The sequence below is a fragment of the Microtus pennsylvanicus genome, chromosome 14 (assembly GCF_037038515.1).
Source record: "Microtus pennsylvanicus isolate mMicPen1 chromosome 14, mMicPen1.hap1, whole genome shotgun sequence".
In the NCBI taxonomy this organism is placed as follows: Eukaryota; Metazoa; Chordata; class Mammalia; order Rodentia; family Cricetidae; genus Microtus; species Microtus pennsylvanicus.
The window spans coordinates 61,008,776-61,021,374 of NC_134592.1; positions in this window are offsets into that span (position 1 = coordinate 61,008,776).

The window sequence follows — 12,599 nt, forward strand, 5'->3', positions numbered from 1 at the left end:
GGCTCCTAGGATTGCCTCTTCACACTTACAGTTTCCAGGCTGCTCATATGAAGAATATTCTCTTGCATGCAATTATATTTTTCTGGGGAAGGGATTTGTGAATCTTGAAACTTTCAGGAGCTTTCTGTGGATTTTTAAACTTTTTTTTTTTTTACTTCCCAGATCTTAAAAGTTTCATCAAATCTCCAGGAATATGAATCTCTTTCAAAGAAGAAATGGTCTAATTTAGAATAAATAGCCTTGTATATTTTTGAAAGGTTTTGGGTTCCTTGGCTACTTCATAAGGCCATGAATAATTTGGAGTGCATGAGACCTTATCTCGAAGAAATAAAAGGGCAAAAAGAATAAAGAGAACCAAATGCACAACAGATATTGCTGTGGAACCCGAAAATATTGGAAGGCTTTAATCTGGGCTGTGGAAATAATGCTGGCAGAAAGCGAATGGATTTGGAATACATTCTAAACTACACAGAAACAAAGGTTCTTGATAAGTTAGGGAGCATGCATGAAAGACAATTAACAGTCAGCCACTAACAATTCTAAGAGACGTGGGAATCTCCAGTTGAAAGGATGAAATTTTATTTCCCTGAAAAATTACATATTTGGTGAAGAACAAGTTGTGGGAGAATATTCTAAACATGTGAAGATTAAGATGTATATCCACTATCTAAGCACAGAAATGCTATGTGTAACTCAAAAAAGAAAAATAAACTGATGATTCATATTTATGCATGTACTTTATAGTAGTGCATGCATGAATTTATATATCATGTTATATTTACATTTTCATATTTACATAATATGTGAGCATTTTATAGAGTATTATATGAATATATGCTTACGTATTACATAAGTATAAAAATGACAGTTAAAGCCTTGAGAAGGAGATGTCAAGTAAAGTAATTGTTAGTGATAGAAAAAAATGATACAAGTATCAAACCTAGGAAGAGTGAGACATTCAGAAGCCAGTGGGGTTTGTTGAGGTGGTTTCCATTTGCAATCATAGTGTGTGGGAAGAAGAAACAAGAAATTTTGATTTTATTTATTTTTGTTTTTGGTCGACTGGGCTACAGAGCAAAACTTTATCACAAAATGAAGAAAGAAGGAGCGAAAGAGAAAAAGGGATGTTGTCATAGAGATTTGGAGAAACTAACAAGACCTGAGATAGTGCTCCATAAAAAAAAAAGTACTCTGTAGTCTTTTCATGGTGGAAGCCAAGCCAAGTAAAGACAATGTTTTAAGTTAGGAATACAAACCAATTCTGTTAATGTTGCTAAGAAAGCAGGGAGGGGAGCAGAGAAAAATGTAGAGCTCAATAAAAGGCAGTTAAAAAAAAAAAAACAATCCAAGTAAAGATGAGAAGTAAGAAAGGAACAGCCAGATCTCTGAGTTAGATGTCAGCCTGGTCTATATAGCGAGTTCCAGGTAAGCCAAGGTTACGAATTGAAGCCCTGTGACCAAAAGAAAAAAAAGGGGGGGGGGGACTTTATTCTATTTCATGGACTTTTAAATTGTTGATCTCTAGATAGAAGATAAATTTAATGATACAATTTGGTAATATTAAATCAACTACTTTGGAACACTGACATGCAGACAGATATTATAAAACATTACACAAGAAATTAAAGTCGAATCTAAAATCGAATCCAAGGAAGATCAAAACTGGATATGCATGTATTTTAATCACACCCAACTAACACTATCGATGTCATTTTTGCCATTACTGATGCCAAACACTACTCAGCTGTGATAATAGAAGACATTGCATTGATAGCTAATAAATCGGGATCCAAGAGAGAGAGAACTGATAGTTATATTTAATGGCATGCAGTTGATAGGCAATAAATAAGATAAGCTCAGTTGAGATATGGAGCTAAAGATTTTGTTTGGAAAGAGGTCAAGAAAGAAAACTGGAAGAAAAATTGGAAGAAACATAGAAATACCCCATTTCTTCAAAGAATTTCATTGTAAAAGAGAGCAAAGGTGCTGAAAAAGAATCAAGTAGAAAGGAAAGGGAAGCCTAAAATAAGGATCTCTAGAAATAGAAGCAAGAGCAATATGTTTATGTGTTGTGGAAATCATCTAGTCAGGGCAAATACACATAGTACCGGAGAGGGAAGATTTGCTGGGACCTCATCTAAAGTAGTGGGAGAGGAAGAGAATCCTGTATGCAAGTAGCAAATTAGCTTTTCTAAAACTACACCAAGAGAATCCACTTAAAAGAGAACTACTAGTGTTAGGTTAATACATCGTTGGGCAAAGGTGGAAGCTCCTCAAAAGGCCCTCTGTGTGGGCTGTTCTTCTTAGTGAAGTAGAGGTGGTCCTGCTTGTCAACTGAGGCTAAGGAGAAGAAAAAGGTCTGGGGTTTGAAGAAAGAAATTGAATAATAGTCAGACCAAGCCTAAGAGGGAACAAAGAAGATGCCTCATGATTACCACTAAACCTAAGGAAACAGAGGTTAGCTACCCCAGTTTAAGGAGAGCATAGCATGACTTTGTATTTTTTTCTCCAATTGCATTTGATTAAAAGTGGAGACGTGCAGAGGAATTTAACAACAGTTGTGCTGTTCCCAAACAAACACAGTAAAGCCTCAGAGGCCACAGGGTGAATGGTGTTCTCAGGCAGCGATTCTCCAATGATAGGAAATCTTTAGAAACTCACACCAACTTAAAACCAAGATATGTTTTAAGTATTTCTTATCTCCACCAATGATAAGTTTTATAGTGTTCCTTGACAGCACAGGGAAAAGCAAAAAGGTTCGTGTGAATCCTTCTATTTTTCAGTTCTACAAAAGCCGCTTGTAATTTCTGCTAGCCTTTAAATTGTATCATTAGAAAATCGGGGTCTTCCATTATCAATAGATGTATTGTGTGTGATAGGGGATGCTCCATAATAGCAGAAAGTTTAAAAAAAACTTAAAATCTAACCGCCAGTAATATTAAATTATCCCTGAGTGCACACTGTTTAGTTCCTCATTATCTTAATTGTTTTCCAGTAAAAGTGAAATGTGCAATATGCAAATTAAATAATATTATGTGTCAGAGTTTGAAAGAAATATTCATTTAACATCGGAAGGGAGATTTTTTTCCCAGGAAATCTTGTTCATTTATTTTGTGAGAATTTTTGTTTGTCGTTATTTGTTCAAAACATAATACAATTGTGAGACCCAGTGCCTGCTGGCAAAGTTGGAATAGCTGTCAGCAGGAAATGGCAAACTAATAATAAGTGCTGGTAAAATATTTATATTATAGTTTACTGGGAAGCTGAATGTAGTTTTGTATTTCATTAGTGCTTGAGGCAGTACATAGTAGCATATTTGTGCTCCAAAATAAGTGGATAGAATTCTAAATACTATGGTAACTTCTCTTTCAGTTATCTGCTGGGGAGACTAGACTTAATAATAATAAACCCTTTTAGGAGCTGAAATATAAGAAATTTTTAAACAAGGTCCATAGGGCAGTAATTAGCACCATCTCACACTTAGTGTTATTGGACACTAGGCTGCTGGATCAACCACTTCTGTATGTGGCCTAGTAATTTAGCTCCAGCTCATAATTTTCAATAGCAGAGCTATTCACCAGAGAGGGGTGGTCAGAAGTATGGCGATGTTCAAGTACAGCACTGTGTTTATGTACTCCCCAAAGTGTATCAAAGCTCAGATCCAGAGAAAGAAAAGAAAAGTCAAACAAAACAAGCATTAGACTGCGTAAAATAAGGTATGGACAAGGCAGACAGGTGGGGCATTGTTTAGGTGGCTGAGGTAGATCAATATCTATTCTTGCAAGCCAGGAATCCTGCCTGCTTTCCTCGGGAGCTGTGCAGATCATCTTACGGCTTGCAGACAGACTGTCGCCTAACGCCAACTGACAGACAACCTATTTCACCCTGTAAAAACCATACCCATCCTCTCTGTCTTTGTGATTCACTGGAGGGGGAGAGAACGTATAACTGCCAACATAAAATGATACCAGATTGGCCTCTCTGTGTTCCTATCCCTCTTCATTAGCTCAGTTTTAAAAGACTCGCTCCTAATTTCTCTTTCATCTCTGATTTTAAACTACTCAATAAAGTGTAAGCGGATTATGATGACAGTTGTGTGGGGTGGTGATGGTGGTGGTGGTGGTGGTGGTGGTGGTGTGTGTGTATGTGTGTGTGTGTGTGTGTGCGCGCGCACACACACACACGCACTTGATCAGGTTTAATGGAAAGGTGACCGAGTTTATTCAAAAAAGAAGTAAACATATGACACACATCATCTTTAAATAAATATCAACCAGTATCAATATTCCTCTCAAAGTAGTTTTACCTAATAGAAGGATTTACATAGAAGAAATTAGAGTTAAGGAATTATGTTTATAATTGTTTGTAATCCTGAAACAGAGATATAATAGTTCAGCCTTGCTGAGAGAACTCAAGTGTGCTGCTCAGAGCTGAACTTGAACTCAGAAAGTCTGGCAGCTACATTTTGGGCAGAGAAATGTGGATTCACCTTGTTCTAGTAAACTACAACTTCTTACCTAACTTTAAATAATATTTTGTGTTTCCTGTACTGCTTTAATCCCAGTGGGAAAATCAAACTTAGAAATATTCTCAGCAAAATAATATTATACTTTTGTTATATGGAAAATAATCAGATAATAAACCTGCATTTTAGCTTTAACTATTTAAGATTATGCAGATTTCCCTTCAAAATAATTACTTGGATATTTTGTATTTACATATATAGTTTATTACTATTTACTTTACAATTTTAAAAAGTCAAGATAGTAATTTCTACAAATACAAAAATGATAGTAATTAATATAGCAAAGAACTGTGTAAAGGAAAGGTTTTAATAAAAGTCATTTAATGAAGTAAAAAGGAAGGAAGGAAGGAAGGAAGGAAGAAAGGAAGGAAGGAAGGAAGGAATGAATAAAGAAAGGAAGGAAGGAAGAAGGAAGGAAGGAAGGAAAGAAGAAAGCTTACTTGAAAACCATATAATTCTCTTAATTTTGCTTTAGTGTTACTGTTGAGTTTGACATTTGCTAAGGCTAAAAGTTTTTTAATTATTTATACTATAAATGCAAAGTTTTTTTATATTTTCACATCAAATTCATCCTTGTGTAATTTGCCTTCTCTGAGTTGACCAATAAAAGCAATAAAAATTTAATGAAATACTGAAAATACTAATCACCAAGGCTGGGGTATTTTAGTTATTATAGAATTTTGCCTTAATCTTCAAGGGTTATATTTTGTGAACTGTAGGGTATCATATCTCTGAAGAATGAAAATGTGTCTTTTCTTCAGAATGACAGTTCTCTGCGTAAGTTCTCTTTGTGGTGGAAGGAATCTCACTGTCAACTTGAGATATTTTATATGTAAGTCCTCCTGTCTTTTGAACTGGTAATTTTGAAATACTGTGTGTTAAATAAATGGCGTGTTCAATTAAACAACTCCTTCACTTTAACTAAGAAAAAATATGATTGTCAACTTAATAGGAAACCATATGACTATCGTGAATAAAGTTCATTTTAGCTCATCAAGAAAATATGATTATACTAATTTTAAACAGAGACACAGAATTAGAAGGAAAACAAAATATTTAAATTATTGTCTTTGAAGTATCAATAATAGTTTTCTTTTAAGATTTAAAAATAATATACTGCTATTTTAATATATTAGCTTAAATTAAAACTTTTTTCTTTAAACAACTAATCTACAAGTAAAGCTTAGTTTAAAAATCAATGAACACTGACTGGAGTGATCGCTCATTGGGTAACAGTGTTTTCCTGTCATATAAGCCTGACCTGAGTTCAAATCGCCCAAGCCCACACAAAAGTCAGACAGGATACACACACACAACAAGCATTCCTAATCTCAGGACGCCTGTGGGGAAACGGGAGGCCAGAGGGAAATCTCCAGAAGCTCCTTCTCCAGCCAGTGTAAACCCCCATGAACCAGAGCAGGACCCTGTTTCAAAGAAGGTGGAATGTGAGGACCACTTACCAAGTGTTGGCCTGTGATCTCCACATAACTACTGTAGCATGACCATACCCACATTCACATTCTTCAGTAAGCACATGTGTGTACACAGTATGCACACACACACACACACACACACACACATGCATAATCAGCACCTTACTGTGATAATAAAAGCTTATCTTAAATAGAAACCATTGTAAGCTAACAAGGACAATCACTTTTACTTTTAAATTAACAATTCTAAAGGACGATTGCTCATATCTAAGAAGAAACTGTGGTGATGGAGTTGAATAATTAAGCATGCTATAATGTTACAAGCTTGTATGTCTAACATAGGTATATTCAACTAGGTAATATGCATGACTGTTTGAAAGCCAAGAATTTATTTTACCTTTAAACTTCAAAACACAAAATAATAGGTTTGCTATGATCATTCAAAAGCATTATCCCGAAGGTCAACTCATTTGTAGCTATACAAAAAAAAAATTCACAAAAGTTAGAGTGTGACCTAAGAAAAAACATATGCTGTTTGTGAAACTATGAATTGTTACCCTAATTATCACTATTTGTGTTTGTTTAGTTAGATAAACAGATGAAACATTTCTCATCCAGATGTGACAATCTCAGTGCTGTCATTTACCTCTCAAGGATCATAGAGTTTTGCTTTTAACACATTCCCCGGAGTACCTACATGTTTTCATTGTGAGCCAGTAGTTGAGAAAACATGTCAGATATTAAACTCAAAATCCACCATGGAGGAAACATGTGGAAATTTAACAACTGTTTTTGGAAGAAATAACTTCAAGTCAGCTTACATAAAATCTTAAATGATTTGCGGATAAACTTTAATTAGCATTTATATTGCATCAAACTTCAAATACTAAATGGCTTCTGCTAAACAACTTATTGTCAAATATGCATAAAACCTGAGGCTAGAACAGTTATGTCCTATCATATAAAGAAGTTTAGGCATGAAAATGTAGATTTTTGTAATGGCAATTAGGACATATAAAACCATTTGTCTTCAGCACTTAAATCCCATTGATATGCAATGCCTTACAGGAAACTGCAGGCAGAAGACGTGGTGCTTGATATAATTGCTTCTTACATGGCTGTGCAGTGATGTGCACAACCACGAAGACAGCAAACGTTAATGCTATCAAAGTCACAGTGACTACTGCACGTGAAAGATTAAAAACATAGGGGCTTAAAACACAAAGGTTAAAAGACTTCAAACTTTTATAAAACGATTCTATTTCATGGATTATTATTTTTCATACCAAGAAAATCATTTATTTAATATTAAAAGATGAAAAGATATACATAGTGGTTGATAATTTTAAAAAGGAATTTATAACATAAAATGCCAAAAATAATTCATCTTACATCTTGTACGAGTTCCTACTTAATGTATTTTGACATCATGAACATGACATCAAAATGTTTATTTCAACATTTTGTTGCTTTGTTTTTCTGACACAGGGTCTCACTGTGTAGACTTGGCTATCTTGCGCCTTGCAATGCAGACCACACTAACCTCGAACTCAGAGATCCACCTGACTCTGCCACCAGAGTACACCACCGCCCCTGGATCTATTTTGCATATTTGCTTATTTATATATTCTGTGTTGATAAACAGGTTCTTACTATGTAATCGAGGCTAGTCTCAAAGTCATGATCCTCTGGCCTCAGTCACTAGAGTGCTAACCCTGTATGTACCACTGTACTGGTTTTAATTTCTATTTTTTAAAATCTTTTTTTGACGTAGTTGTTCAGTTTAGTATTATATGTCAACAATTATAGAGCTGATGCATTCAAGATTATTTACTTTTGATGTTTGTTTAATAAAGGTAGAGATTAGGCTGACACAGAAATCATATTCACAGTGCTATTTGAACTCTAACCTTTAATTTGCAAACAGACAAATTCTAAAATACACAAATGTATCTAAAAGATGACACATATTTTATATACAAATTACTAATTAGTACAAAAACAAGTATGGACATAATGTATACCCATCTAAGAAAGTCAGAGTTAAACCAAGATGGTGGCACATGCCTGTAATGCCAACTTTTGAGAGCTGGGTTTAAGCTAGACTACACAGAGAGCTTAAGGTTAGACTAAGCTATATGAAACCTTGTCTTAAAACCTTGTCTTAAAAAATCAGCCTTTAACTTTACATCATAACTAAATAGAGACTTGAGAATGCATTACAGTGACTATCAGAAATATTTCATTTTAGTAAGCATAGGTAGACAATGAATTCAGTCAGTTCTTCTGTGGGTCTTTTTGTCTCCTTTTCACCTCTGAAGCATGGCTTCATGTATGACTTTCTCTGATGATGTCATCAAGGTGTTCAATAACAGGAAAGTGAGCAAGTGTCGGCTCCAGAGGAAGTGAAGAACTTGAGAAGGCAGTGCCTGTCTGCCTGAGTGAGGACAGAAACACCACCCTGAAGGAGGGCAATGAGACCCTGATAGGTGATGTTGAGCAAATTGATGACTGCTACCTATCATTGTCAAGATGCAGCCAGATAAGAACTATTGCTCTGATGTAACCTGCTGAGACCCAGTAGAGGAACAGGAGGACCCAGTGTTCACGTCTAGGCTACTGGCAATGAATCCTTTGAGAACAAAATGACCTATACCAGATCCATCAAAAAGAAGTACCTATGCATCAAACATGAAGTAACCTGCTATGAGGAGACCGAGGACCACTGCATTCCGACAGAAAAACTCAACAGTTCTGCTGTTGTCTACCTGAGTGTTTAAGTAGACGCCTCTAATACCTACCTGGAGTATCTAGCAGTTACCAGACACGCTCTTGGGTGTTGAAGATCATCACTTTCCTGACAAATTTAGAAGCGACTGGAGGGATCTCAGCAAAGAACAGGTAGCCCCATCACCGGAATTGTCAAATACCATCACCACCACCACCACCACCACAACAACAACAACAACAACATGGATGGCCCTGTTCCCTCCATCCCTGGTAGTTTTGGTTTTCCCAAACTTCTATTGATCTTCTGATTCCTCTTGGGTTTAAGCAGACAAAGTCTTCCATCCCAGACATCTAGTTGGGAAGGGGTCGTATTTTTATGTCATCCTGATTCCTTATTTATCCCTCACCACCTATCCCTCTCAATCCCATGTTGTAACGTTCCAGGCAAAATAGTGATTCTGCTTGCTTTTTAGCTTTGTGTATAACTGGAATGTTGTGACCTCCCTGCACCAGCTGGTTCCCTTCTCCTTTCCCTGATTTTGGCTACACAACAATGAAAAAAAAATCACCAAGGGAACTTTGGTTTAAAAAATTAAGGTAAACTAAAAAGGATGATTCATAAAACGAGATACAAACGTAAAAAGATAATTCATTTTCACATATTCATATGAGAAGACCGTAAGTATAATAATTAGTTCTCACAAAATAATATCAGCTTAATTGAAATACACTGAGTGGAGAGAAGCTGAGTAAATGCAGTCAGTCTCTGGAACACTGGTATTACTAAAATATGTGGTGTGAGCATCACAAGCAATTTGTTCTGTAAAAGAATACAATAAGCAAGGTATTTGACTCTGTGTGCTTGCCCATGATGAACAAGCCCTGTCATGGAAACTTTAAGAGAAGTTTTTAATTTGGATAGAACCTTCAAATATATTGCTCAGTGGGTTTTAATGCTAGCAACTCTCACCAGGAAAGTGGAACCTGTTTTTTTTTTTTAATCATAGTTTGGAATATCATAGCAAAGCTAACACTGAGTGTAAAGTTTATCATCACAACAATTTTTCATAAAAAAATCTCAAATCTAAAGTTGTCAATCCACTTCTTTTTGAGTTTTTCAGTCACTTAGAAATAGCCGCTAAGCATGAAGAAAAAAAATCTCTTAAAAGCATTGACTTTTACAGTTCATCCCAACAAGAAAATTGGCTATTTACTTGTTTTACATTTAATCTCCATGCTAAATCTGAAAGTGCATTCTCAATAACGACTAGAATAAAAGAACATTGGGATAATGACATGAGACGATAAAAGCAGGGGAAAAGCTCATTTGAGGATATAATCTCTTCTACATACATAAGTTTTAAGTTAAAATGACATAGGTTAAAGGCTTCAGAAAATGTTATCAAGAGGAATTGTATGAAATAAGAATTTACCAAGGAGAAAGAAAGCCTTTCTAGACTACAATCCCTATAGGCAAGTGCTTTCTAAGAGAGATTAACTTTTTAGCTTAGTATTTGGTATGATTTTAGCTAACTGATTATAAAATAAAGAAGACTATTCAAATGCATTTAATTAGTGGCCACCTTCAATTTACTGGCACAACAGAAATACTAGGCATTTATTTTCCCTCTTAAATACATAACTAAATAGCATACTGATGCCTTCCCAACAGTTAAATTTGACAAAGTGAACTTCACTGATGAAGACTTACGGAATTAAATAATTATTTCAAAGAATTCTGAGCATTTTTCTATATATTATCCAGGGTTGATTGTAAATGTTTTCATGGTCCTCAAGATGGTAGAGCATTTCTAGGTCCCTGAAGGACTGAATAGGGCTAAATAAAGACCTACTCCCACACGCCATTAGTTCTGATAAAAGTAAACGTGTAAGGCTGTAGGGAAATACATAAAAACACTTATTCGTTAATTTATTCCACCAGTATTATGAATAACAGTGATACACAAGATGAAATTGCCTAGAATTTCAAAATAAAGCAAAGGAGGCAATTGAATGGAACAGAAAGATCAGGTAAGAATTTCTAGAAACTATATCATCTGAAGTATTCAGTTGTTACCTGCCAATGTCTTGCATCTGCAATCATATCCTGAATTTCTACTATCTTATTATGACTCTGTCTTTGCTTAAGTACTTAAACTATTTTTCCACTCATTTATTTTGTGTCCTTTTTGACTTATACTTGTTCAGCTTATAGTGCATTATACACTATATGACGTTTCTATACACGTATAACGTGTGGTCATCAGATCACAGCAATTGACATATCCATCACTTCCACCGTTGCCATTTGTTTGTGTGAATAACATCCCAAACCCTTCTACTAGGTCTATCAAAGCATTTGATTAATTAATTAATGTCAACCACGGTTACACTTTGGTGTTATAGAACATTAGAGATTATTCTCCAGTCCAATAGTCTCCATGAACTTATCCCCTTCCCATTTCCTTCCCACACTCTTCCCAGCTTCTGCCAACCAATAGTCTACTTACCTATCTTATCCACTGTTTGACCAATGAATTCTTAGTCTGGTACCATATCCTTGGTGTTATAGACAGCGTAGCCGTGAGCATGTGGGTGCAGACACTTCTTTAACGCACCACTGATCTCGAGCTCCTTCGGCTATTTACCAAGGATAAGATTTGGGGATGATTTGACAGCTCTATGACTATTCCCCACTGCAATCCCCCTGCCATACTGGCTTTCATTTCCACCAACAGCCTGCCGTTCTCCTTTCTCTGACTCCTTATTAGAATTTTATGTTACTCTTTTTAATAAAAGACTGTTTAACTGAGGTGAAACAATGTCTCATTGTTGGTTTAACTTGTATATCCAACATACACTAGGATATGCATACTGCTAGGCAGTTTGTGAAATTTACATAATTTTATTTCCTATATGCTAATTTTAATATAATATCCTCATTTAGAGATGACATCGGTGTGGATACTTGTTAAGGCGGTCTCACAGTAAGCTACTAAGCAGCAAATCCAGCATTTAAACGACCTTCCCCTTACGGCCATATTTTAAATGCACAATATTGCATTACAGGAAATATTTGGTCCCATAAAATTATTATTTTCGCACTGCTAATTACTTCAAGTACTCTCCTTCATACATAGAAGCGTGTGGTTATGAATGTTTTCTATCAAAAGTGGACAGAAGTGGCTGGACCTGACAGACACAATTCTGCATCAGTCTGTAACACTGGAAACTTTACAATGACTTCTATTGATATACCAAAATGTTATCCCTTGCCCTCCTTAAATATCGATACATAGTAGAAAATATTTTACTATAGTCAAGAAATGTTTTGACTTGAAATGAAATTGTTCTCTTAAGACAAACAACTTGAATGAAGAAACTTCGCTGGAAGCAGGGAACATTACTCCCTTCATGGTAGCTATCACTGTATTAATGCATTTTCTGAGTGGAACTCTATTGAAATCAAGAATATTGCTTGGAAGACATGGGTTCTGAATATATTTATCATTTATGATTTTAGTGGATATTAGCAGCAAATTTAAGTCAACGAATATGAATACCCTCCTCCATCTTTGAGCCATTCTCGAATAGGTTTTTCTATGTGGCTTCTGATTTTCATTTATCTATTTCTGTGGCTACTATTTCCCCAGTGGGTATGCTAATGCCTCCAATTAACTTAATTCAAATCTTGTAGCTGAAGAATTAATCTGTTATCCAAAGATTTCTTTGTATGTTTGTGCCAGTCTCTTTTGTGTTGACATTGAATTTCAGCAATAAAAAAAAGTCTCATCTTGTGTGTTTTTATTTAGATTTCTTGCTAATATCTCTCTGTATAAAGCTGTAAGAACTGAAAAAAATCACCAGGTGTGGTGCTACATGCCTTTAATTCCAGCACCGGGGAGGCAGAA